The sequence below is a fragment of the Trachypithecus francoisi genome, unplaced genomic scaffold (assembly GCF_009764315.1).
Source record: "Trachypithecus francoisi isolate TF-2019V2 unplaced genomic scaffold, Tfra_2.0 Lachesis_group4, whole genome shotgun sequence".
Lineage (NCBI taxonomy): Eukaryota > Metazoa > Chordata > Mammalia > Primates > Cercopithecidae > Trachypithecus > Trachypithecus francoisi.
The window spans coordinates 150,237,485-150,260,133 of NW_022681469.1; the positions used below are offsets into that span (position 1 = coordinate 150,237,485).

Genomic DNA, 22,649 nt, shown 5'->3' on the forward strand with positions numbered 1-22,649 from the left:
AATCCTCTTCCCTCAGCACCTTGGCCAGCTCCTTCCCCTCCTTCAAGTCTGCTCAATTTTCACTTAGGAGGCCACCCCATGACCATTCTATTTAACATTGCCATCTGTCCCCATGCCCACCATGCTCATTTCTTCTTTCTTTACTTTCTGCCTTCTTTCTTTCTTTTTTTCAAGATCTCACTGTCACCAAGGTTGGAGTGCAGTGGCACAATCACAGCTCACTGCAACCTCAAATTTCCAGGCTCAAGCAATCCTCCCACCTCAGCCTCCCGAGTAGCTGGGACTACAGGTTCATGCCATCATGTCTGGCTTTCTCTTTTTTAGTATTTTATTTTATTTTATTTTGAGACAGAGTTTCACTCTTCTTGCCCAGGCTGCAGTGCAACGGTGCAATCCCAGCTCACTGCCACCTCCACCTCCCAGATTCAAGTGATTCTCCTGCCTCAGCCTCCCAAGTAGCTGGGATTACAGGTGCATGCCACCACGCCCAGCTAATTTTTGTATTTTTAGTAGAGACGGGGTTTCACAATGTGGCCAGGCTGCTCTCGAACTCCTGCTCTCAGGTGATCTGCCCACTTCAGTCTCCCAAAGCGCTGGAATTACAGGTGTGAGCCACCATGTCTGGCCAATTTTTTCATTTTTTGTAGAGACAAGGTCTTACTATGTTGCCCAGGCTGGTCTTGAACTCCTGGCCTCAAGTAATCCTCCTGCCTAAATTCCTAAAGTGCTGGGATTACTGGCATGAGCCATCATGCCTGGGTTCATGTTCATTTCTTCTTGCTGCTGCAACGTAATTTGCAGTTTTCTACATTTAGTGGCTTAAACCACCACAAATCTACCATCTTACAGTTCTAGGGGCCAGAAACACAAACTAGGTCTATTAAGGCTAAAATCAAGGTGTCAGCAGGGCTGCATTCCTTCTGGAGACTCTAAAGTGTTCCCTTGGCTTTTCCAGCTTCTAGAAGCCACTCCCATTCCTTGGATCATGGCAACTGACTCCATCTTCAAAGCCAGAAGTGAAGCATCTTCAAATCTCCCTCTCTTACCTCTGCTTCCATCACCACATCTCCTGCTCCACTTCTGAATCTCCTACCCTCTTTCTTTTGATAAAGACCCTGTCATTGCTGGGCATGGTGGCTCCCACCCATAATCGCAACACTTTGGGAGGTCAAGGCAGGAGGAACACTTGAGGCCCGAAGTTTGAAACTAGCATGAATAACATAGTGAGACCCACCTCTAGAAAAAAATAAAAATAAAAATTAGCCTGACATGGTGGTGTGTGCCTGTAGTCCCAGCTACTTGACAGGATGAGGTGAGATCATCGATTTAGCCCAAGAGTTTGAGATCAGCCTGGGCGACATAAACTAAATCTCATCTCTACAAGGATGAGGTGGGAGGATCACTTGAGCCCAGGAATTTGTGGCCAGCCTGGGCAACACAACAAGACCCCATCTGGCCAACATGGCCAACCTGGCCAACATGGTGAAACTCTGACTACAAAAATGAGCTGGGCATGGGTGACATGCATGTGTTGTCCCAGCTACTTGGGAAGCTGAGGTGGGAGGATCGCTTGATCTCAGGAGGTCAAAGCTATAATAAGCTATCACTGCACTCCAGCCTGGATGACACAGGGAGATTCTGTCTCAAAAAAAAAAGAAAAGAAATATAGCACACCAGCCTGGGCAACAAAATAAGACCGTCTCTCTCAGAAAAAAAGAAAATAAACTGTTTTTCTGAGTTCTGTAAACTGTTCTAGCAAATTATTAAACCCAAGAAGAGAGTTATGGGAACCCCTGATTTGTAACAGGTTGGTCAAAAGTACAGGTGACAACCTAGGACTTGCCACTGGCATCTGAAGTGAGGATGGTCTCGTGGGACTGAGCCCCTTACTTGTGGGGTCTGTGCTAAGTCCAGGAAGTGTCAGAATAAAATCGTGGGATACCCAGTTAATATCTAGAGCATTGGAGAATTTGGTGTAGAAACTCCATACACACATTCAGTCGGAAGTGTGTGAGTAGAGACAAACACGGGTTTTTCTGTCACTTGTCTACCTGCTTAACTGCATAGGAGAGGCAATACGTGGTGCTCATGAACAAAGCAAACATTAAAGTCAGACCAGACCCAATATTTGACTCAGTCTTAATACCCAGGTGAGCTTGGGCAAATCACTCATTATTCCTAAGTCTTCATCACTTCATTCATAAAATGGGGATAACTGTGGCACCTACCTGTGATTCTGTGAGAATTAACGAAATACTCTGCTTGGTGTTATTGTGATCATTATCCCTATTCCAAACTATCTGACAAGCACAGTGATGGATGATAACATCAAAAAATTAGAAACTGTAGTCAGGTGTCTCAGACAAAATTCCATACAAGCAGACTACTGTCTCTACAAAGCATTCCTGCCACGCTTAATTAATTCACCATTGCTGAACAAAATGTGCCATCTTCATTGTCCAGGTCTGTACAGTGCTGGTTTCCCTGCCTGAGCAGCTCACTCCATCCCATCCCAGCCCATTCCTCATCCCTCCACCTCCCCCTTCCCTCCCCACTCTCATACAACTCTTCCTTATCTTTCAGGACTTGGCTTCAAGGGTCACCTTAATTGGAAGCTTCCCACTGCACTTGACGCATGCACTATTATTTGATCATCTTTGAGTTACACTCTAAGTCTTTTTGTACCTGAATAACATGTTGCCCAGTCAGTCTCTCTTCCTGGATTCAGAAGTTTTTCATGGTAGATCCAGCCGGAAATGACAAAAAGACATTCTTTGGAAATAAAGGGATGACACAGACAGATACAAGTTCTTAAACATCTTAAATAATATGTGAAAATCAAACAAAATTCAAAGACTTGTGGGGAACACTTCGGAGGGAAAGTCACTGGGAATGTCATAAAGGGTTAATTTGTATTTTATTTTTTGAGACATTATTTTTATTTTATTTTTTATTTTCTGTCACCTAGGCTGGAGTGCAGTGGTGCAATCAGGGCTCGCTGCAGCCTCGACCACCTGGGCTCAAGTAATCTCACTTAATTTTTATTTGGTTTAAGAAACAGTCTTGGTTGAGGGTGGTGGCTTATGCCTATAATCTCAGCACTTTGGGAGGCTGAGAGGTGTATTACTTGAGGCCAGGACTTTGAGATCAGCCTGGGCAATATATTAAGACCCTGTCTCTACCAAAAAACAGAGTGAATGTGTGGAAGACAATTTTTCCACAGACTGGGAGTGGAGGGAATAATCTCAGGATGATTCAAGCGCATTACATATATAGTGCACTTTATATCTATTATTACTACATTGTAATATATAATGAAATAATTCTACAACTCACTATAATGTAGACTCAGTGGGATCTCTGAGCTTGTTTTCCTGCAATGAGACTGTCCATCTGGGGTGATGGGAGACAGTGATAGAACATCAGGCATTAGATTCTCGTAAGGAGTGCACAACCTAGATCCCTCGCATGCACACTTCACAACAGAGTTCGTGCTTCTATGAGAATCGAATGCTGCTGCTCATCTGACAGGACATGGAGCTCAGGTGGTCACATAAGCGATGGGAGGGGCTAGAAATACAGGTGAAGTTTTCCCTCACTCGCCTGCTGCTCACCTCCAGTTCTGTGGCCCTGTGGTTGGAGACCACTGCTCAAGTGCATTCGAAAGGATTCATCCCATGCCATTCTTCAGAGTCATATTTACTGCAGCAGTGGTCAACTGTAGCACCCCTAAGCTCACAGGGCATATGCTTCACCTGGCATTTCATCACAATCAACAGTAGCTTGAGTCATTGTGAGGTCACTTCCTGGAAATCACCAGCATCCTATATCCCATTAGGAAGGAGTTCAGCACTGCTCCTTGGATAACCAAACCTATTCCCAAATCCTATCTGTGTGGGTCTATCTCCTGGTTTCCTTCCTAACATCAATTCTGTATTTGTAGGAATCCAATCAGGAGACACAATCAACTCAAAGTTTAAACTAGAATGAGCAAGGTGGATCACACCTGTAATCTCAGCACTTTGGGAGGCCAAGGTGGGTGGACTGTTTGAGCTCAGGAGTTTGAGACCACTCTGGGAAACATGGCGAAACCCCATCTCTACAAAAAACACAAAAATTAGCTCAGTGTGGTGGCACTTACCTGTAATCCCAGCTACGTGGGAGGCTGAGGCAGGAGAATTGCTTGAGCCTGGCAGGTGGAGGCTGCGATGAGCAGAGGTTGTGCCACTGCACTCCAGCCTGGGTGACAGCGTGAGACCCGGTATCAAAAAGAAAAAAATACATATATGTAAATTTAATATAAAAAGTATTAATTTTGGCCAGGCGCAATGGCTTATGCCTGTAATCCCAGCACTTTGGGAGGCCAAGGCAGGTGGATCACCTGAGGTCAGGAGTTCGAGACCAGCCTGATCAACACGGAGAAACCCCGTCTCTACTAAAAATACAAAATTAGCTGGGCATGGTGGCACATGTCTGTAATCCCAGCTACTCCGGAGGCAGAGGCTGGAGAATCACTTGAACCCGGCAAGCAGAGGTTGCGGTGAGTCGAGATAGCGCCATTGCACTCCAGCCTGGGCAATAAGAGTGAAACTCCATCTCAAAAAAAAAGGTATTAATTTTAACAGAGGATCAGCATAATGAGGGACACACTAGCACAAAGTAAAGATGTCTCTAGAGAATACAGAACTAGCAGAGGCAGGCATTGTGGCTCATGCCTGTAATCCCAGCAGTTTGGGAAGCCTAGGCAGGAGGATCGCTTGAGGCCAGGAGTTGGAGACCAGTCAGCACAACATAGTGAGACTCTGTGTCTACCAAAAAAAGAAAAATATTAGCCAGGTGTGGTGGTGGTGCACACCTGTAGTTCCAGCTACTTGGGAGTCTGGGGTGGGAGGATCCCTTGAGCCTGGGAAGTCTACACTACAGTGAGCCAAGATCATGCCACTGTACTCCAGCCTAGGTGACAGAGTAAGACCCTGTCTTAGAAAGAAAAAGAAAAGAAAAGAAAGTGTAAATCCCTCTATGGGAATCTCCTCTTCTCCTGCCCTCTCGGGAACCTCACTTGTCAGTTCTTCCTCCCACTTTCCTGTATCTTTAACCTATCCCCCACTTTTAGCTCCTTCCCACCATCATTTAAATTACTCAAACTTCTTCTATTTTAAAAACGTCTCCCTAAACTCAGTGAGAGGTCTCCTGCACACCCACTGAGAATCTCATCACGTTACTCCCCAACTTACATCACTTCTCCTTGCCTCGGGGATTAAGTCCAAACTCCTTAACAGCCCCTGCTCTGCTCTGCCTTGCAAGGCAGCCTCACTGCTTGCCCCTCTCCATTTCACCTGCTATGGAGTCCAACTGAGCCTCATCTGTCCCCTGAATGCACACTCTTTCTCCTCTGGGAGTCTCTGAAGTGGGTGATACCCTCTGCTTATAATGCGCTTCCCCTTAAACCTCTACTCTCTTCCTGGCTAGCTTCAGCTCCTCCGTCACTTGTCCGCTTTGGCATCACCTCCTCACGGAAGACTTCCTTGACTCCCCAGATTCTCTGGAGCATGGCAGGTGAGGTGCTCCTCCCATGAGTGGATGATGATTAGGGAGAGTGTGTTATTCATGCTTAATTCACCAGTGCTTAGCTCAGTACCTGGCACAAAACAGTTACTGTGGTAGCCAAAGTAATAACCCCCACCCCCACCAATTGCTCATTCCTATGTTACGCAGCACAATTACATAGGAAGGGGGAATTAAGAGTGCAGATAAAATTAATGTTGCTAATCAGCTAACCTTAAAACAAGATTATCCTGGAGTATCTAGGAGAGCCCATGTAATTACATGTAATTCTTTAAAAGTGAAAGAGGGAGGCAGAAGGTTAAGAACCAGAGACAGTGGGCACAATGGCTCATGCCTGTAATACACAATACTTTGGGAGGCCAAGGCAGGAAAATCCCTTGAGTGCAGGAGTTCAAGGTCAGCCCTGGCAACATAGTTGAGGCCCCATCTCTACAAAAAAATAAAAACAAAATTCACTGAGTGTCATGGTGCTCACCTGTGGGCCAGCTACTGAGAAGGCTGATGTGGTAGGACTGCTTGAGCCTTGGAGTTTGAGGCTACAGTGAGCCATGATTGGCCCACTGAACTCCATCCTGAGTGACAGGGCAAGGTCCTGTTTCTAAAGAAAAAAACGACATTGGAATCAGGGTCCCCTCCATCCTAAGGTGCCTACAAGGTATCTCTCTCTGCAAACGAGTAAACATCATCTTCCAACTCCTCACAGAGTGGAGCAGCAGGAAAACTCCCTCACCTCATTTCTGTGCCACTTGGGAGGTCTGGACAGCTCAATAACCAGCTCCTTGCTGATGATGCAATCAGGAAATGGCTCGAGTTGAGCTAGGGAGAATTTGGATTCTTCTTTTGGTTCTCAATAGGCAGGGTAGGGGCCAGGCATGATGGCTCATACCTGTAATCCTTGTACTGTGGGAGGCCAAGGTGAGAGGACTGCCTGAGGCCAGGAGCTCAAGACCAGCCTGGGCAACATAGCAAGACCTGGGTGGCATGCACCTGTGGTCCCTACTACTTGGTAGGATGAGGTAGGAGGACTGATCACTTGATCCCAGGAGTTTCAGACAGAGACAGACCATGTCTCAAAAAGTTAAAAAAAAAAAAAAAAAGAGAGAGAGAGAGAGAGACTATAGGCAGGCACCACCACATTTGGCTAATTTTTAAATATTCTGTAGAGACAAGGTCCTGCTAGGTTGCCCAGGCTGGTCTAAAACTCCTGGCATCAGGCTGGGCATGGTGGCTCATGCTTGTAATCCTAGCACTTTGGAAGGCTGAGGCAGGCAAATCACCTGAAATCAGGAGTTTGATACCAGCCTGGCCAACATGGTGAAACTCCGACTCTACTAAAAATACAAAAATTAGCCAGGCAGTAGTGGCGTGTAGCTGTAGTCTCAGCTACTTGGGAGGCTGAGTCAGGAGAATCACTTGAACCTGGGAGACAAAGGTTGCAGTGAGCCAAGATCGCACCACTGCACTCCACCCTAGGCAACAGAGTGAGACTGTCTTAAAAAAAAAAAAAAAAAAAAAACAGAAAACAAACTCCTGGCATCAACACATCTTCCTGTCTTAGCCTCCCAATGCTCTGGGATTATATTGTTTCCTATAATCGAAGACACTTGTTCTTATACCGCTTTAAAGTATAAAAGAAAAAAAAAACATAATGACAAATGTTGGTGAAGGCCAGGCATGGTGGCTCAGCCTGTAATTCCAGAACTTTGGGAGGCTGAGGTGGGTAGATCACTTGAGGCCAGGAGTATGAGATCAGCCTGGGCAACATGGTAAAATCCGATCACTCCAAAAAAATATAAAAATTAGTCAGGCATTGAGATGAGAGAATCACTTGTGCCTGGGAGGTCAAGGCTGCAGTGAACTGTGATGGTGTCATTGCGCTGCAGCCTGAGAGATAGAGCAGCCCCATCTAAAAAAAAAAAAAATGTCAGTGAAGATGTGGAGGAATTGGAACCCACATACATTACTGGTGGGAACATAAAATCGTGTAAACACTTTGTTTGGGTATTACTTTTCCTGTCATTTCAATTGGATTTTTTTTTTTTTTAATCAAGACAGGGTTTCACTATCTTGCCCAGGCTGGTCTTGAATTCATGGGCTTAATTTCTCCCATCGGAGCCTCCTGAGTAGCTGGGATTACAGGTGTGAGCCATCACACGCAACTGGTGTAGCCACTTAAGAAAACAGTCTGGCAGTTTCTCAAAATGTGCAGTCATCATATAATGCAACAATTTCACTCCTAGGCATCTATCCCAGAGAAATAAAAATATATATCCACACAAATATATATTGTACAACAATCTTCACAGCAGCATTATTCATAATGGCCAAAACATGGAAACAGCCCAAATGTCCACCAACTGATGAACAGATAAACAAAATGCAGCATGTCTCTACCATGGAATATTACTCAGCCATAGGAGGAATGAAATATTGATCACACTATGACATAAAGGAACTTTGAAAACATTGTGCTAAGAGGGAAAAAAAGCCACAAAAGATCACATATTGTACAATTCTATTTGTCCAGATTAGGCAAATCTATAGTGACAAAAAAATGAATCAATGGTTGCCGAAGGCTGGGGGCCAAGGCAGGTGGGGGGGAGTAGGAGGTAGTGGCTAAGGGGTATGGATTTCTCTATAGGGTAATAAAAGATTCTAAAAGTGACTGTGGTGATCAATGCACAGCTCTCTGAATATTCTAAAACCTACTGAATTGCAGATTTCAATAAATAAAGTGAATGGCATGTGAATCATATTTTAATAAAGCTATTATTTAAAATAATAATAGGGGGCTGGGCACAGGTGGTCATGCCTGCCTGTAATCCCACCACTTTGGGAGGCTGAGGCAGGAGGATCACTTGAGGTCAGGAGTTTTGAGCCCAGTCTGAGCAACCTGGCAAGATCTCATCTCTATGATAAAAAACAAAAAAAATTAGCTGGGCATGGTGGCACATGTCTGCAGTCCCAGCTATTTGGGAGACTGAAGTGGGAGAACTGCTCGAGTCCAGGAGTTTGAGGCTATAGTGAACCATGACCATGTCATTGTACTGCAGCCTGAGCAACAGAGCAAGACCCTGTCTCTAAAAAGGAAAGAAAACAAATCCAAGTTTGTATCACTTTCTGAATGTAGCCAAGTTGGAGGAGAAACAGACAAGAACAAAAGAGCACTGAACAACCAGGGTGAGTGGCTGGTTAGGCTCAGATGCTAGGCTAGGTGGTTTCTAAAGAATTCATTAGTAAAGTTACAGCTCTGGGGACAGTCATGCAAAAAATGAATGCTAAATTCATTACAAATGCCCACGGTCTTTCTTTACATGCCTTCTAGTGAAAAATTCCTAAGTGCCTGCACTTAGGAATTTTTCAAGTTCTAAGTCTGCAACAATACCAGCTGTTTACTAAAGACTACGAAAAAGAAATGGAGGCCAGGCGTGGCGGCTCACGTCTGTAATCCCTGCACTTTGGGAGGCTGAGGCAGGCAGATCACCTGAGGTCAGGAGTCCAAGACGAGCCTGGCCAACATGGTGAAACCCTGTCTCTACTAAAAATACAAAAATTAGCTGGATGTGGTGGCAGGCACCCATAATCCCAGCTACTCCGGAGGCTGAGGCAGGAGAACTGCTTGAACACAGAAGGCAAGGGTTGCAGTGAGCTAAAATCGCACCATTGCACTCCAGCCTGGGTGACAAGAGCAAGACTCTATCTTAAACAAACAAAAGAAAAAAAGAAATGGCATCTTCTTCAAGAATAACATAGTTTTTCACGATAAAGCTCTAATTTTGCATTTGTTCAAGTATTGATTAGATTTACCCAACATGACACCAATCTTGGATAAAGTGCAAACAACACAATTTCATTTTCTCAATAATCAAAACTGACTAGGTAGTCTAATATCAATTCTGATCTTATTAAACACTGATCAGATTTTAAAAATTATGGAATGATGGAGCAAATAAGATCTTACAACCTGTTCCAAGGGGAATTCCAAAACCCACACATATCTGAGACCATCAAGTATGATGAAATATATTTGATTACTATACTGAAAAATAAACTGATTATAAAGCCAACAACAATTGGGCAGGGGTCTCCTCATCCGCAGCCACACAAACCCGATCATGCCACAGAGCCTAGAAGGGACTGGTCTGACTTGAGATTTCATTTCATTTGTAATTGTATTTTGAGACAGGGTCCCACTGTGTCACCCAGGATGGAGTCCAGTGGTATAATCATAGCTCACTGCAGCCTTGACCAACTGGGTTCAAGAGATGCTCCTGCTTCAGCTGCCCCAATACCTGGAAATACAGGCAAGTACCACCATGTCAGGCTTTTGTTTATTATTATTAATTTTTTGAGAGAGAGAAGTCTTAATATGTGGCCCAAGCTGGCCTCAAACTCCTAGCCTCAAGAGATCTGCCCACCTCAGCCTCCTGAGTAGGTACACAACACCATGCCTGGCTATATTTATTTTATTAAATTTCTTTCTTTTATTTTTGTAGAGAGGAGGTCTTACTATGTTGCCCAGGCTGCTCTCAAACTCATGGCCTTAAAACATACTCCCATCTCTGTCTCTCAAACTGTTGGAACTATAGGTGTGAGCTACTGCCCCTGGCCTGACTTGGGATTTTTTTAATTTAGCATCCTTTACTTGGTAGAACTGGGAAAGGTAGTAGGGTTTTTTTTTAAATTACTTAATAATTCAATTAGAATCAAACTCAACCTTGACCCCTGCTTTCTCTCACAGCTCACATCCAGTCTGTCAGGAAATTCTATTGACTGACTTCAACATGTATCCAGGCTCTGACCATCTCTCACCACCACCGTGCACCAGGTCAGGACCACTATCACCTCCCACCGGGATGTTGCCACAGCTTGGCCCCCATGCTTCTACACAAATCTTCCCAGAGTCTTTCTCAACTTGGCAGCCAGGGCGTGCTTTAAATCAGGAGACAGATCATGTTGCCTCTCTGCTCAGAACCCCTCGGTGGTTCCCATTTTAGTCAAGAGTAAAAGCCAAAGCCCCAGCAATAGTGTCCCAGGGCTTACATGATCTGTACCAAGGCCAGCAACTCCCTGGCCTCCTCGCCAACTTCGCTCCCTCTCTCTCTTTGCTCCACTGGCCTCCTTCCAGAGCCTCAGACACACCAGGGAGTTTCCTTCTAATGCCTTTATCCTGTTGACTCAGCCTACAGTGCTCTTCCCTCAGCACCTTGGCCAGCTCCATCATCTGCTTCAAACTTTTGCTCAATATTCACTTATGAGGCTAGCCCTGACCACTCTACTCAACATTGCCATTTGTCCCCGTTCCCACCATGCTCATTTCTTTCTTTTTGAAACAAGGTCTTGCTCTATTGCCCAGGCTGGAGTACAGTGGTGCAATCACAGCTCACAGCAACCTCAACTTCCCAGGCTTAAACAATCCTCCCGCCTCAGCCTCCCTAGGAACTGAGACTACAGCTGCATGCCACAATACCTGGCAATTTTTTTTTTTTTCTTTTTTTGAGACAGAGTCTCAGTCGTCCAGGCTGAAGTATAACAACGTGATCTCAGCTCACTGCAAAGTCTGCCTTTCAGGTTCAAGTGATTCTCTGCCTCAGCTTCCCGAGTAGCTGGGATTACAGGCACCACACCTAGCTAATTTATTTTTAGTAGAGATGGGGTTTCACCATCTCGGCCAGGCTGGTCTTGAACTTCAGACCTCATGATTCAACCCCCTCGGTCTCCTAAAAGTGCTGGGATCACAAATGTGAGTCACCGCGCCCAGCCTTTTTTTAAAAAAAAACTTTTTTAGACATGAGGTCTCATTATGTTGCCCAGGCTGATCTTAAGCTCCTGGGCTCAAGCTATCCTCCTACCTCAGCCTCCCAAAGTGCTGGGATTACAGGCATGAGCAACTGTAACATAAAGCCCTAGCTTCATGTTCATTTTTTCTTGCTGCTACAATGAACTACCCTATATTTAGTGGCTTGAAACACCACAAATCTACCATCTTACAGTTCTGGGGTCCAGAAGCCCAATTAGGTCTATTAAGGCTGAAGTCAGGTATCAGAGGGGCTGCATTCCTTCTGGAGGCTCTAGAGAGAATGTGCTCCCTTGCCTTTTCCAGCTTCTAGAAGCCACCCCTATTCCTTGACTCACCTTGAAGATGGCCCCTGACTCCATATTCAAGGCCAGAAGTGCAGCATCTTCAAATCTCCCTCTCTGACCTCTTCTTCCATCACCACATCTCCTTCTCTAATTCTGACTCTCCTACCTCCTTTCTTTCTTTTATAAAGATCCTTGTGATTGGTGGGCATGGGGGCTCCCATCTGTAATTCCAACACTTTGGGAGGCCAAAGAGGAAGGAATGCTTGAGGCCAAGAGTTTGAGACCAGCCTGGGGAACATAGGAAGACCCCCCCACCGCCTTTATAAAATTAAAATTAAAATCAGCTGGACATGGTGATGCATGCCTGTAGTTCCAGCTACTGGAGAGGCTAAGGTGGAGGATCGCGTTAGCCTAGGAGGTCAAGGCTGCAGTGAGCTATGATCACATCACTGCACTCCAGCCTCAGTGGCAGAGCGAGACTCTGTCTCAAATATAAGAAAAGAAATATACACTTGGTCTCTGCCCCTGGTTCCTGGCATAGAACTTCTAAAGCTCTTATAAAGTCCTTAGTGACGGAGGTAATAGGAGCATTTTCTGTTTTAATATTTAGTCTTAGTCCCAGTTTCCTGACACAAGGGTCTCTAAGGTCTTTCAGATCTGCAGCATGGTAAGAATGCATGTGGGGGATGCTGTTGAGCTGATAGAGTGGCTACAAGCTCCCAGACTGCTTCAGGAGGAGGGCTGGCTGCCAGAGGAACCAACCACATTTTTTTTTTAAACGGAGTTTGGCTCTTGTAGTCCAGGCTGGAGTGCAATGGCACAATCTCAGCTCACTGCAACCTCTGCCTCCTAGGTTCAAGCAATTCTCCTATTTCAGCCTCCTGAGTAGCTAGAATTATAGGGATGTGCCACAACGCCCAGCTAATTTTTGTATTTTTAGTAGAGATGGGGTTTCACCAAGTTGATCAGGCTGGTTTCAAAATCCTGACCTCAAGTGATCCACACGCCTCGGCCTCCCAAAGTGCTAGGATTACAGGCATGAGCCACTGTGCCCAGACCCAACCACATTTGTTGAAGCTTGGAACTTTCAGCCTCACCTGCTGAACTCCAGGAGGCAAAAGAGACTGCAGATTGACTTAACTACCAATGGCCAATCAATTATGCCTCCATAAAAACCCAAACAACAGGGTTTGGAGAACTTCTGTGTCGCTGAACACAAGGAGGTGCTGGGAGGGTAGTGTGCCCAACAGAGGGCATGGAAGCTCTGTGCCCCTCCCCACTTACCTTGCCCTGTGCATCTCTTTCACTGGCTGTTCCTGAGATGGAGCTTTTACATTGAGCCAGTAACAGAAAATAAGCTGGCCAGATGAGATGGCTCATGCCTGTAATCCTAGCACTTTGGGAGGCAGAGGTGGGGGGAAATCACTTGAGTCTAGGAATTTGAGACCAGCTTGGGCAACATAACAAGACCCCATCTATACAAAAAATAAAAGAAATTAGCCAGATGTGGTGGTGGGAACCCTGTAATTTCAGCTACTTGAGAGGCTGAGGCAGGAGAATCACTTAAGCCCTGGAGGCTGAGGCTTCAATGAGCTATGATTGCACCACTGCACGCCAGCCTGGACAACACAGCGAGGCCCTGTCTCTTAAAAAAAAAAAAAAAAAGAAAAGGAAAAACCTGTTTTTCTAAGTTCTGTGAGTTGTTCTAGCAAATAACTAAACTCAAGAAGAGAGTCATGGGAAACCCTGATTTCTAACTGGTTGGCTGAAATACAGGTGACAACCTAGGACTTGCAATTGGCATCTGAAGTGAGGGTGGTCTCGTGGGACTGAGCCCCTAACCTGTGAGGTCTGCACTAACCCCAGGTAGTGTCGGAATGGAATTGTGGAATACGCAGTTGGTATCCAGAGAGTTGGAGAACTGGTGTAGAAACTCCACACACACATTTGGTTAGAAGTGTGTGAGTAGAGAAAAACATGAGTTCTTCTCTCACCTGTCTACCTGCTTAACTGCATAGGAGAGACAATGCATGGTGTTCATGAACAAGGCAAGCATTAAAGTCAGACCAGACCTAACATTTGACTCAGTCTTAATATCCAGGTGAGCTTGGGCAAATCGCTCATTAACCCCAAGTCTTCATCATTTCGTGCATAAAATGGGGATAACTGTCGCACCTACCTGTTTTTGTGAGAATTAATGAAATACTATGCTTGATGTTATTGTGATCATCATACTGTTTGACAAGGACAGTGATGCATGGTAACATCAAAAACTTAGAAACTGTAATGAGGTCTCGAGCAAAATTCCATACAAGCAAGTTACTGTCTCTATAAAGCACTCCTGCCACACTTAATTCACCATTCCCTGAACAACATGTGCCATCTTCATTGTCCAGGTCTGTACAGTGCTGGTTTTCCTGCCTGGGCTGCTCACTCCATCCCATCCCAGCCCATCCTCATCCCTCCACCTCCCCCTTCCCTCCCCACTCTCATACAACTCTTCCTCATCTTTCAGGACCTGGCTTCAATGTCACCTTAACTGGAAGCTTATCTCACCCTCCAGAAGAGCTTCCCATTGCACTTGATGCATGCACTATTATTTGATCATTTTTGAGTTATAGTCCAAATCTTTTTGTACCTAAATAACATGTTGCCAGTCAGTCTCGCTTCCTGGATTCAGAAGTCTTTCATGGCAGATCCAGCTGGAGTGACAAAAATACACTCTTTGAAAAAAAAAAAAAAGAAAAGAAAAAAGAGGGATGACACAGACAGACATCAGTACTTAAAAGTTTTTAAATGGTATGTGAAAAACAAACAAAATGCAAGGGCTTCCAGCAGAAACGTAGGAGGGAAGGTGTTACTGGGAAATATAACAGAAGGTTACTTTTTATTTTATTTTATTTTTAGAAAAAGGGTCTTGCTCTATCGCCTAGGCTGGGCTGCAGTGGGGCAATCACAGTTAACTTAAGCCTCAACCTCCAGGGCTCGAGCAATATTCCCATTTAATTTTTATTTTATTTAAGAAACACAGTCTTGCTCTTACCAAAGCTAAAGTGCAGTGGTGTGATCATAGCTTACTGTAGCCTCAACCTTCTAGGCTCAAGTGATCCTCCAGTCTTAGCCTCCCCAGTAGCTGGGACTACAGGTGTACGTGCAATGTGTAGCTCATTTTTTTTTTTTTTTTAATTTTTAGTAGAGACAAAGTGTCGCTATGTTGACCAGGCTGGTGGTGATCTCCCACACTCAGGCAGTTCTCCCACTTCAACCTTCCAAAGTGCTGGGATTACAGGTGTGACCTGCCTGTAATCCCACACAGGTGTGACCTCACACCTGGCTAAGGGGGTTAATTTTTAATTATATAAAGAACTCAAAGCAAATATTAGAAGGAGCCTAAATGCCTACAGCAGCTGATGGGTAAACTGTGATACATCTACATAATAAAATATCATGCAACCATGAAAGGGATTAAGATAGATCAATAGGTGTTGGCACAAATGTCCCCGAAATATGAAAATGTGAAGTGATGTTCAATCATCATGTATGTATCTTGAAGGATATGGCCCATTTTCTCAATAGCAATTATTTCCTGAGATAAGCTTATGGGTCTAAAGAGTGAAGGCAATTTTTCACTTATTCATTTAAAAGTATTTACTATTTTTAAAATTTAATAAAAGATTAAACAGATCATCGCATTAGTAAACGACAGATTAATTCTATAAATAAATGGAAAAGACACGGACAGCCCAGGCATGGTGGCTCACGCTTATAATACTAATATTTTGGGAGGGGGTGTTGGGGGGATCGCTTGAGGCTAGTAGTCCCAGACCAGCCTAAGAAACAAAGCAAGACCTTGTCTCTACTAAAAATTTTTTAAAAATTGGCCAGGCATAGTGGCATGTGCCTATAGACCCACCTACTGAGGTGGAAGGATCACCTGAGACCAGGAGGTCAAGACTGCAGTGAGTTGAGACTGTGCCACTACACTCAAGCCTGGGAGACAGAGCAAGACTTCATCTCAAAAAAAAAAAAAAAAAAAAAAAAAAAAGGACAATAAAGAAATAAAGTTAATAAGCTAACATAAGGAAAGTTAAAACATGTGACAAATAGGCCGGGTGCGTGGCTCACGCCTGTAATCCAGCACTTTGGAAGGCCGAGGCGGGTAGATCACGAGGTCAGGAGTTTGAGACCAGCCTGATCAATATGGTGAAACCCTATCTCTACTAAAAATACAAAAATTAGCCAGGCATGGTGGTGTGCGCCTGTAATCCCAACTACTCAAGAGGCTGAGGCAGAACTGCTTGAACCTGGGACGCAGAGGTTGCAGTGAGCCAAGATCATACCACTGCACTACAGCCTGGGCGACAGAGCAAGACTGTGTCTCCAAAAAAAAAAAAAAAAGTGACTAATATGAAGTCTTTTATTTATCACACAGAAAATAACTTGTTAAATTATAATACCTGTGCCAGTGAAGGTGCAATGAAATGGTCATTTTCTTGTAGTATCAGTGGTGTTTAAATTGTATATAAGCCTTCCAGGATAAAGCTTGGAAATTTTTTTAAAATAATACAGACAGTGACTCATTTTACTGCCTCCTCCAACTCCTGGCCTCAAGCAATCCTCCCACCTCAGCCTCCCAAAGTGCTGGAATTATAGGCTGACAGCCACCCTGCCTGAAAGCTCAGCAATTTACATCAAGGATAATAAGAATGCTCATACCCTGTCACTCACAGTAATCTCACTTCCGGAAATACCATCTTTGGATATAATTCAACCCAAACAAAAGGTCATATGCACAAACACAGTGAAAATCTGGGAGTAATTTTTTTCTCGTTTTTTAAAAAATATGGAATGCTTCACAAATTTGCATGTCATACTTTCACAGAGGCCATGCCAATCTCTCTATTGTTCCAACTTAAGTACATGTGCTACTGAAGCAAGCATGAGTAATTTAAGATAGAGTGGTTACGTGAAATAAGGAAGAGATATGGGGAATTCAAAAAATCTATGGTACTTACAGATACCTAGTAACAGCTCAGTAAATTATTTTTACGGTAATTTCACTCAAAAATTGTCATTAAAAATTACCATTGTCATGGAACATAATGTATCCTACAGTATAATTGTAAAAACAGATACAATTTGTCCCTTGGTATATGGGGGGATTAGTTCCAGCTCCCCCATTTCTGTGTATACCAAAATCCATGCATACTCAAGTTTCTGAAGTCAGTCCTGTGGAATCCACATATTAAAAAAATGGGAAAATTAGTGAGGTGTGGTGACAAGCACCTGTAGTCCCAGCTACTTGTGAGGCTGAGGCAGGAGGATTGCTTGAGCCCAGGAGGTTGAGGCTGCAGTGAGCCATAATTGCACCACTGCAGTCCAGTCTGGGCAACAGAGTGAGACAGAAGGTTCACTTTTTAATAGAATTTTTCTGTTCACTTGAAGATATGGTCAGGACTGTGGCATAGGAAAATTCTTCATAAAATAACTATCTAATCCAATTAATGCTGGAATTGGGGACAGAAAATGTTTTGGTGACTATTTATTCCTTCACTTGCTGTTATAAAAACTATTGCCAGTAGGCACTTACCAACCAGAAGTGTCATCTCAGAGCTACTCACAATGAAAGGTGACGTCTGGAGCTCAGGTGTGTTGAGGTCCCCATGCCTGGGCTATGGGTGCTGAGTGCGACTTACTTGTCCATCCATTTTCTATATTCCAGCACTGGGAAACTTGGGTTTATCCATCTTGATAAGATGTCATTTAAATTCCACTTGGCAAGAACCACAAATGGAAGAAAGGCCATGAAACCGCAGGACAGTACTCGTTCTCAAGGGAATCTTTAGCTTAGGTGGCTCTGTAAAACAGAAAGTATACTGTTGAAAAAACATTGCAGGTCAGGTGAGGTGGCTCATACCTATAATCCCAGCCACTGGGAGACAAAGGCAGGAGGATCCCATGAGGCCAGGAGTTCAAGACCAGCCTGGGCAACACAGTGAAACCTCATCCCTACAAAAAATTAGAAAATGAGCTGGGTGTGGCGCGCGCGCACACACACACACACACCCCCCTTCATCTCAGCCTGCCCAGCCCTGACTAATCAAAAGGGTCTTCTGGTTACAGATGAGGTATGCTCTTTTGTAGGACAGGGAGAGAGCAGCAAGCTTGTTCACAGCCTTTTTCTCATCCTCTGCAACTCGGGAGGCTAAGGCAGAAGAATTGCTTGAACCCAGGAGGCAGAGGTTGCAGTGAGCCAAGGTCGCGCCATTGCACTCCAGCCTGGGCGACAAGAGTGAAAACTCTGTCTCAAAAAAAAATAAAAAATTCCTTTGGGAAGAACTTCTACATAAAAATCTTCAACATGAGACTGGAAAAAATGGTATGGGATCATCCCCAGACCTTTGGCTTTTACAGTTGGAGCTATAAGAACAAAAAGGAAAAAGGATGTCATTTAAACACAATATGTAGAAAAGAATAATTATTGAATCTGTACTGGTCTTTAACTTTTATACTTTGATCTTTAATTCTGTTATTGTAATTGAGTCCAAAGAAAAATAGTATGAGTAAAATAAAAAGAACACCATAAATGCTAATATTCTGTTTATCAAAGTCTGCAGTGAAATATCCCATTAAATCCAAGTGCAGTGACTCACACCCATAATCCCAGTACTTTGGGAGGCTGAGGCAGGTGAATCTCCTGAGGTCAGGAGTTCGAGGCCAGCCTGGTCAACATGGTGAAACCCCAACTCTACTACAAATACAAAAATTAGGCAGGCGTGGTGGCAGGGGCCTATAATCCCAGCTACTCAGGAGGCTAAGGCAGGGAGAACTGCTTGAACCCAGGAGGTGAGCTTGCCATGAGCTGAGATCACACTACTGCACTCCAGCATGGGCGACAGAACAAAACTCCATCTTAAAAAAACAAACAAACAAACAAAAAACAGCTAGTATGTGACATTTGCTATGGGGAGACTAGGGACATGATCTTGCTGCAATCCTTCCATTTTAGTAATTGCAAACAGCGTGATTCCATTCTGTTTCATCCCCACTCCACTCCAGAGCCAAAACAAGAAAATCAATTATATTTCTATTTCTTTAAAAACATATCTAACTAAATCATCTAATTAAAAGATAATATGCACAGCTCCATACTATTTAAAAAAACTTCTTATGTCCTGAATATCATGGACATTTGATGAATGCTTGTTCAGTTGACTGGTGTAGACTTCAATAATAACCTGTTCAATGAATGCATTATGCCACATTAATCTTGCATCTCAAAAGTAGGACAAATATTGTTCTTTCAGTTTTGTCTACCCAAAATGTAGTATTTACACGTATTTAAAAATGGGTTAATAAAAAGAAAATGAGTTTGTTCTTGAGAGTATCAGAATTTTGAAAACATGAATTTTCCTGTCCTGGCATATAATTAGTACTTAGAGGCATATTATTTCATGTAGAAGCTACCATTAAAAGAAATTAATGTTAAACGTTACTTCACATAATCTTCTAACCTGACTTAAGACTGAAGACCTACCTCACGAAGCTGATTTATCAAGTTGTAAATCTTCACCTGTTGAATTCATAAGTTCATCTCTGAAAGGTAAGAATACTTAATATTCACTAGGCAATATTCAGCAAAGTAATATCCACTAGTACATATTTAACATTTCATCACCAAGGGTGGGTGTGAAAAGAAAAGACAGACTGGGCACAGTGGCTCATGCCTGTAATCCTAGCACTTTGGGAGGCCGAGGTAGGCAGATCTTGAGGTCAGGAGTTCGAGACCAGCCTGACCAACATGGTGAAACCCCGTCTCTACTAAAAATACAAAAATTAGCCAAGTGTGGTGGCAGGTGCCTGTAATCCCAGCTACTCAGAGGAGGCTGAGGCAGGAGAATTGTCTGAACCCAGGAGGCAGAGATTGCAGGGAGCCAACATCATGCCACTGTACTCTAAGCCTAAGTGAAAGATCAAGTCTCCATCTCAGGAGGGAAAAAAATAATTAATTAATTAATTAATTAAGAAAAGACAAGACAATCGGGATGCTTGAGCACAACTAAATCTTCATTTGAGGTTTCTATACAGTAACCAAACAAAATAATAATTGCAAATGGTCTCATCAGGTGCTTCATAGAGGATGTGTCCTCACAAGTAAACTCGTTAACTTTGCAACCCACAGGTCTTTGAAACATATTACAATAATCTTAAATGGGATCCTTTAATATCACATTGCATTCAAGACTATCTTCCTCTGCACATCTATAAAAACAATCATTTATTCCCACATAGGCTTAAAATCTCAGGCTTAAAAACAAGACATGGATACTATTTTCTTTAGCAAAAGTAGCAGAAAATTGTGAAAGAAAACGTCAATTGCGTGCCAGTCAGGTGAGGGCAATCTTCACGTTTTAAAAGCTAACACTGGCATGACTTACTCAATATTGGACCCAGAAAAATTAAAAAGTGGAAGATAAAAATACCTAAAATAGGCCAGGTACAGTGGCTCATGCCTGTAATCCCAGCACTTTGGGAAGCCGAGGCAGGCAGATCACCCGAGGTTGGGAGTTCGAGACCAGTCTGACAAACATAGACAAACCCCAACTCTACTAAAAATACAAAATTAGACAGGCATAGTGGCACATGCCTGTAATCCCAGCTCCTCAGAGGTTGAGGCAGGAGAGTCGCTTGAACCTAGGAGGTGGATATTGCATTGAGTCGAGATCGCACCATTGCATTCCAGCCTGGGCAAGGACAGCAAAACTCCATCTCAAAAAAACCAAACAAAACCATAAAATAACTCAGACTTAATTAAATATAACCCTGGTGGTGAATAAATATTTGTCAACAATAAAAAAAAATTATTACTCACAATAGAGAGGAGAGTCCAATAAGAATCCAAGAGTCTTACCTTTTAATAAAAAAATGAATCCATTCCTTTGACAGCAATATCCTCTCCAGGCCAGGAATTCCATTAGTAGACAGCCTTCTTAAAAAAAATTCCTGGCCGGGCACAGTGGTTCACATCTGTAATCCCAGCTCTTTGGGAGGCTGAGGCAGGAGGATCATCTGAGGTCAGGAGTTCAAGACCAGCCTGGCCAACATGGTGAAACCCTGTCTCTACTAAAAATACAAAATTCAGGCTGGCATGATGGTGGGCGCCTGCCTGTAATCCCACCTACTCGGGAGGCTGAGGTAGGAGAATCACATGAACCCAAGAGGCAGAGGTTGCAGTGAGCCAAGATCACGCCATTGCACTCCAGCCTGAGCAAGAAGAATGAAAACCCCATCCCCCACCACAAAAAAAAAAGTTCCTTTGGAACGGCCTTCTACATAAAGATCTTCAACATGACACTGGAAAAAAAGGGTATGGGATCATCACTGGACCTTTGGCTTTTACAGCTTGAGTTATAAGGACAAAAAGAAAAAGGGACATCATTTAAACACAATATGTAGAATAGAGTAACTATTAAATCTGTATTGGTCTTTAGCTTTTATACTTTTATCTTTACTTCTGTTAATATAATTGAGTCTAAAGAAAAATAGCATGAGTAAAATAAAAACAACAGCAAAAATGCTAATATTCTGTTTATCAAAGTCTGCAGTGAAATACCCCATTAAAGCCGGTTGTAGTGACTCACACCTGTAATCCCAGCAGTTTGAGAGGCCAAGGCAGGTGAATCACCTGCTCAGGAGTTCGAGACCAGCCTGGCCAACACAGTGAAACCCCATCTCTACTAAAAATACAAAAAGTAGCCAGACATTGGGGAGGGCGCCTGTAATCCCAGCTACTCAGGAGGCTGAAGAAGGAGAATCACTTGAACCCGGGAGGCGGAGGCTGCAGTGAGCCAAGATCACGGAATTGCACTCCAGCCCAGGCAACAAGAGCTAAACTCTATCTTAAAACAAAACAAAACAAACAAACAAACAAACAAAAAAACAGTAAGAGAAAACTGGAGCTAAGTCCTACTCATTGTATTTACCTTCCTAAAATAAAACAACATTATTAAAAAAATTATGGCCAAGCCCAGTGGCTCGTGCCTGTAATCCCAGTGCTTTGTGAGGCCAATGTGGATCAATCACATGAGGTCAGGAGTTCAAGACAGCCTGGCCAACTGCTGAAACCTCAACTCTACTACGATTACAAAAATTAGGAAGGCATGGTGGCAGGTGCCTGTAATCCCAGCTACTTGGGAGGCTGAGGCAGGTAGAATTGCTTGAACCCAGAAGGTGGAGCTTTCCATGAGCTGAGATCACACTACTGCACTGCAAGGGCAACAGAACAAAACTCCATCTAAAAAAAAAAAAAAAAAGAACTGTTAGCAGGTGCAATTACTCACAATATGTAGAAATTATTCTTTTCTACATACTGTGTTTAAATGATATCCCTTTTTCTAATTGTTCTTATAGCTCAACCTGTAAAAGCCAAAGGTCCAGGGAGACGGGATATGATCTCACTGGCTATCCTTCCATTTTAGTAAATCTAAACAGTGTCATTCCATTTTGTTTCGTCCCCACTCCAGAGCCAAAACAAGAAAATCAATTATATTTCTATTTCTTTAAAAACATATCTAACTAAATCTAATTAAAAGATAATATGCATGGCTCCATACTCTAAAAGAAAACCTTCTGTCCTACGTATCATGGACATTTGACAAATGCTTGTTCGGCTGACCGGTGTAGACTTCAATAATAATCTGTTCAATGCATTACGCCAGATAAATCTTGCATTTCAAAAGTAGGACAAATACTGTTCTTCCAGTTCTGTCTACCTGTAAATGCAATATTTACATGTATTTCTAACGGGTTAATAAAAAGAAAATGAGTTCATTGTTCTAGAGAGTATGAGAATTTTGACAACATGAATTCTCTTGTCCTGGCACGTAATTAATACTTAGAGGCATATTATTTCACGTGGAGGGTACCATTAAAAGAATTCAATGTTAAACCTTAAATAAGTATTTCACATAATCTTCTAATCTGACTTAACACTGAAGACC

The 22,649-nt window shown here is 43.3% G+C and overlaps 1 long non-coding RNA gene and 1 pseudogene across 1 annotated transcript; both read right to left on the bottom strand.

Annotated features, from left to right (window-relative positions):
- Window positions 1-13,630: 13,630 nt before the first annotated feature.
- On the bottom strand, window positions 13,631-20,740 carry LOC117073520. Its single transcript, XR_004433261.1, has 4 exons — window positions 20,522-20,740; window positions 19,187-19,245; window positions 17,271-17,506; window positions 13,631-14,372 (listed from the first exon to the last, which is right to left on the bottom strand). It is a non-coding gene; the product is annotated as an uncharacterized LOC117073520 (long non-coding RNA).
- Window positions 16,487-16,586, bottom strand: LOC117073822 (annotated as a pseudogene).
- Window positions 20,741-22,649: the final 1,909 nt, after the last annotated feature.